Raw genomic sequence first — 6,371 nt, forward strand, 5'->3', positions numbered from 1 at the left:
GTGGTTTTTGTCATACATTGACATGAATCAGCCATGGATTTACATGTATTCCCCATCCTGATCCCCCCTCCCACCTCCCTCTCCACCCGATTCCTCTGGGTCTTCCCAGTGCACCAGGCCCGAGCACTTGTCTCATGCATCCAGCCTGGGCTGGTGATCTGTTTCACCCTAGATAATATACATGTTTCGATGCTGTTCTCTCGAAACATCCCACCCTCGCCTTCTCCCACAGAGTTATACAGAGTGAAGTAAGCCAGAAAGATAAAGACCAATACAGTATACTAACGCATATATATGGAATTTAGAAAGATGGTAACGATAACCCTATATGCAAAACAGAAAAAGAGACACAGATGTGCAAACTATATTCTTAAGACTACAAAACATTATTGAAAAGAAGTTAAATAAGGTATAAATAAATAGAAAGACATTCAATAGTCATGGATCAGAAGACTTACTGTCATTAAGATGGCAACACTTTCCCAACTGATCTATAGGTTCAACCCAGTCTGTACCAGAATTCCAGCTAGCTTCTTTGTAGAAATTCACAAGGTAGTCGTAAAACTCTTATGGAAGTTCAGGGGACCCAGAATAGCTAAAATAACGTCGAAGAGGAAGAACAAAGTTGGAGGCCTCACATTTTCTGATTTCAAAAGTGTTGACAATGCAAAAATAATCAAGACAGTGAGGCACAGGTTTAAGGATAAACATAGATAAATGGAATGGAATTGAGAACCTATAAATCAACCCTCACATTTATAGTCCATTAATTTTCAATGAGATTACCAAAACAGTTCAATGAGGGAAAAATAGTCTCTTCAGCAAATAGTCCTAGGACAACTGAATATTGACATGTGAAAGAATGATGTCAGACCCCTGCCTCACCTGACATACAAGAATTAATTTGAAATGGATCAAAGACCTAAATGTAACAGCTAAAACTATAAAACTTGTAGAAGAAAAAAAGAAGTAAATCTTCATGATCTTGGATTTGTCAGTGGTTTCTTAGATATCACACCATGTGCATTAGCAAAAAAAGGAAAAAAATAGATAATTTGGATTTGATAAAAATTAAAAACTTTTATGCTTCAAAGGATACTATCAAAAAAAAGTGAAAAGACAACCCATAAGAATGGAAGAAAATATTTGTGAATCATATATGTGATAAAGGACTTGTATCTGGATGACATAAATAAATCTTATAGTTCAATAATAAAAAAGACACACAACACAATTAAAAATTATGAGTGAACAAAATATGGCATATCCACACTATGAAATAATATCTGGCCATAAAAAAGGAATGGAGTTACAGTATGAATGAACTTTGAAAACACTATGCTCAAAGAACCTAGTCTTGAAAGACCATGTATTATGATTCAATGGTACAAAATGTCCAGAATAGGCAGTAAATTAGTGGTTGTATAGGTCTGTGGGGACTAGGAGGTAAAACGGTCATAGCTAAAGGATATAGAGCCTTCTTCTTGAGGGTGATGAAAATGTTCTAAAATTGATTATTGTAATGATTGCAAAACTCTGTATATACACTAAAAACATTGAACAGTACAATTTACATGTGTGAAATATTTGGTATGTTGCCATGATCATATAGTGATTAGTAGTCCACATTGTGTATTATATGAATTATATTTTAATACAGCTATTAACCCCCCCCCCCCAAAAGTCAGTTTTTTTGGACAGTACATATGATCTTGATAATGCTTTTATCTGAAAGAGATGGGAATACCAGACCACCTTACCTGCCTCCTCAGAAATCTGTATGCAGGTCAAGAAGCATCAGTTAGAACTGGACATGGAACAACAGACTGGTTCCAAATAAGAAAAGGAGTACGTCAAGGCTGTATATTGTCACCCTGCTTATTTAACTTTTATGCAGAGAACATCATGAGAAACGCTGGGCTGGATGAAGTACAAGCTGGGATCAAGGTTGCTGGGAGAAATATCAATAACCTCAGATATGCAGATGACACCACCCTTATGGCAGAAAGCAAAGAAGAACTAAAGAGCCTCTTGATGAAAGTGAAAGAGGAGAGTGAAAAAGTTGGCTTAAAGCTTAACATTCAGAAAACTAAGATCATGGCATCTGGTCCCATCACTTCATGGCAAATAGATGGAGAAACAGTGGAAACAGTGGCTGACTTTATTTTGGGGGGCTCCAAAATCACTGCAGATGGTGACTGCAGCTGTGAAACTAAAAGATGCTTACTCCTTGGAAGAAAAGTTATGACCAACCTAGACAGCATATTAAAAAACAGAGACATTACTTTACCAACAAAGGTCCATCTAGTCAAGCTATGGTTTCTCCAGTAGTCATGTATGGATGTGAGAGTTGGCCTATAAAGAAAGCTGAGCACCAAAAGATCATACATCATGACCAAGTGGGCTTTACCCCAGGGTTGCAAGGATTCTTCAATATGCGCAAATCAATCAATGTGATACACCACATTAACAAATTGAAAGATAAAAACCATATGATTATCTCAGTAAATGCAGAGAAAGCCTTTGACAAAATTCAACTTCCATTTATGATAAAAACCCTCCAGAAAACAGGCACAGAAGGAACATACCTCAACATAATAAAAGCCATATATGATAAACCCACAGCAAACATTATCCTCAATGGTGGAAAACTGAAAGCATTTCCCCTAAAGTCAGGAACAAGACAAGGGTGCCCACTCTCACCACTGCTATTCAACATAGTTTTGGAAGTTTTACCCACAGCAATCAGAGAAGAAAAAGAAATAAAAGTAATCCAGATAGGAAAAGAAGAAGTAAAACTCTCACTGTTTGCAGATGACATGATCCTCTACATAGAAAACCCTAAAGACTCTATCAGAAAATTACTAGAGCTAATCAATGAATATAGTAAAGTTGCAGGATATAAATTAACACACAGAAATCCCTTGTATTCTTATATACTAACAATGAGAAAACAGAAAGAGAAATTAAGGAAACAATTCCATTAACCATTGCAGAGAAAGGAATAAAATACTTAGGAATAAATCTACCTAAAGAAACAAAAGACCTATATATAAAAACTATAAAACACTGATGAAAGAAATCAAAGATGACACAGATAGATACATAAATATAACATGTTCATGGATCAGAAGAATCAATATAGTGAAAATGAGTATACTACCCAAAGCAATCTGTAGATTCACTGCAATCCCTATCAAGCTACCAACAGTATTTTTCACAGAACTAGAACAAATAATTTCACAATTTGTATGGAAATACAAAAAACCTCGAATAGCCAAAGCAATCTTGAGAAAGAAGAATGAAACTGGAGGAATCAACCTGCCTGACTTCAGGCTATACTACATAGATATAGTCATCAAGACAGTATGGTACTGGCACAAAGACAGAACTATAAATCAATGGAACGAAATAGAAAGCCCAGAGATAAATCCATGCACCTATGGACACCTTATCTTTGACAAAGGAGGCAAGAATATACAATGGAGAAAAGACAATCTCTTTAAGAAGTGGTGCTGGGAAAACTGGTCAACCACTTGTAAAAGAATGAAACTAGAACACTTTCTAACACCATACACAAAAATAAACTCAAAATGGATTAAAGATCTAAATGTAAGGCCAGAAACTATAAAACTCCTAGAGGAAAACATTGGCAAAAAACTCTCTGATGTTAATCATAGCAGGATCCTCTATGACCCACCTCCCAGAGTAATGGAAATAAAAGCAAAAATAAACAAATGGGACCTAATTAAACTTAAAAGCTTTTACGCAATGAAGGAAACTATAAGCAAGGTGAAAAGACAGCCTTCAGAATGGGAGAAAATAATAGCAAATGAAGCAACTGACAAAGAATTAATCTCAAAAATATACAAGCAACTCCTGCAGCTCAATTCCAGAAAAATAAGCGACCCAATCAAAAAATAGGCCAAAGAACTAAACAGACATTACTCCGAAGAAGACATACAGATGGCTAACAAACACATGAAAAGATGCTCAACATCACTCATTATCAGAGAAATGCAAATCAAAACCACAGTGAGGTACCATCTCATGCTGGTCAGAATGGCTGCTATCAAAAAATCTACAAACAATAAATGTTGGAGAGGGTGTGGAGAAAAAGGAACCCTCTTATGCTGTTGGTGGGAATGCAAACTAGTACAGCCACTATGGAGAACAGTGTGGAGATTCCTTTAAAAACTGAAAATAGAACTGCCATATGACCCAGCAATCCCACTGCTGGGCATACACACCAAGGAAACCAGAATTGAGAGAGACACGTATACCCCAATGTTCATCACAGTACTGTTTACAATAGCCAGGACATGGAAGCAACCTAGATGTCCATTAGCAGATGAATGGATAAGAAAGCTGTGGTACATATACACAATGGAATATTACTCAGCTATTAAAAAGAATGCATTTGAATCAGTTCTAATGAGGTGGATGAAACTGGAGCCTATTATACAGAGTGAAGTAAGTCAGGAAGAAAAACACCAATACAGTATATTAATGCATATATATGGAATTTAGAAAGATAGTAACAATGACCCTATATGCGAGAGAGCAAAAGAGACACAGATGTAAAGAATAGACTTGTGTACTCTGTGGGAGAAGGCAAGGATGGGATGATTTGAGAGAATAGCATTAAAACATGTATATTATCATATGTGAAATAGACTGCCAGTTCAGGTTCGATGCATGAGACAGGGTGCTCAGGGCTGGTGGACTGGGATGACCCTGAGGGATGGGATGGGGAGGGAGGTGGGAGGGTCAGGATGGGGAACACATGTACACCCATGGCTGATTTATGTCAATGTATGGCAAAAACCACCATGATATTAGCCTCCAATTAAAATAATTAGCCTCCAATTAAAGTAATTAATTACTAAACTAAAGTAAATTAATTAGTATTTACTATTAGTAAATAGTAAATTAGTAGTAAATAGTAAAATAAATAATAGTAAATAAAGTAAATAATAGTAAATAGTAAAATAGTAAATTTAGTAAATTAGTATTGCTATTAGTATTTAAATACTAATTAAATTATTATTTACTTTAAATACTAATTAAATTAATTAAAGTAAATTAATTATTAAAGTGTTAGCCTCCAAGTAAAGTAATTAGCCTCCAATTAAAGTGAAGTCGCTCAGTCATGTCTGACTCTTTGGAACCCATGGACTGTAGCCTACCAGGATCCTCAGTCCATGGGATTTTCCAGGCAGGAATACTGGAGTGGGTTGCCATTTCCTTCTCCATGGGATCTTCCCGACCCAGGGATCGAACCCGGGTCTCCCGCATTGTAGGCAGACGCTTTACCGTCTGAGCTACCAGGGAAGCCCAGCCTCCAATTAAAATAAATTAAAAAAAAAAAAAGAAACCTGAGCACCAAAGAATTGATGCTTTTGAACTGTGGTGTTGGAGAAGACTCTTGAGAGTCCCTTGGACTGCAAGGAGATCCAACCAGTCCATCCTAAAGGATATCAAGCCTGAATATTCATTGGAAGGACTGATGCTGAAGCTGAAACTCCAGTACTTTGGCCACCTGATGCAGAGAACTGACTCATTGAAAAGGACCCTGATGCTGAGAAAGATTGAGGATGGGAGGAGATGGAGATGATAGAGGATGAGATGGTTGGATGGCCTCACTGAGTTGATGGACATGAGTTTGAGTAAACTCCGAGAGTTGGTGATGGACAGGGAGGCCTGGCATGCTGCAGTCCATGGGGTCACAATGAGTCGAACATGACTGAGTGACTGAACTGATCCTGAGGAATAGGGCTTCCCAGATGACTCAGTGGTAAAGAACCCACCTGTCAGTGCAACAGATGTAAGAGATGTGGGTTTGATCCCTAGGTTGGGAAGATCCCCTGGAGGAGGGCATGGCAACCCACTCCAGTATTCTTGCCTGGGAAATTCCATGGACAGAGGAACCTGATAGACTAGTCCATGGGGTCACAAAAGAGTCAGGCACACATCTGAACAACAACAATCCTGAGGAATAGTGGCTAAGATATTCATATTAAGAACATTTGACCTATAAAAAATAGTGGTGGGGTTGGAGCTTCTCCTTTTTATTTGGAAACTTTTCTCATATTATGGGTTTGATGACAAGGAAGCTCTTATAGTAATATTGATATAATTTAAAAATACAAAACAGAGGCTTCCCGTAATTGTGGAGGAATGAAGTGGTCAAATGAATCTTCTTGCAGGTAGCAATTATAAAAATTGATTTAAAAAACTTGTTAAGGACACTGGAATGTGCACAAAATCAGACAGAAGGAAAAACATGCCAACTGCAAGGGACAAAAGTTGTAAGTTTGTGACTTTCTGGTTTGCAGACATTTCCTAACCCCCATGACTATGGCTAAAAG

Source organism: Cervus canadensis, chromosome X (assembly GCF_019320065.1).
Source record: "Cervus canadensis isolate Bull #8, Minnesota chromosome X, ASM1932006v1, whole genome shotgun sequence".
Taxonomy (NCBI): domain Eukaryota; kingdom Metazoa; phylum Chordata; class Mammalia; order Artiodactyla; family Cervidae; genus Cervus; species Cervus canadensis.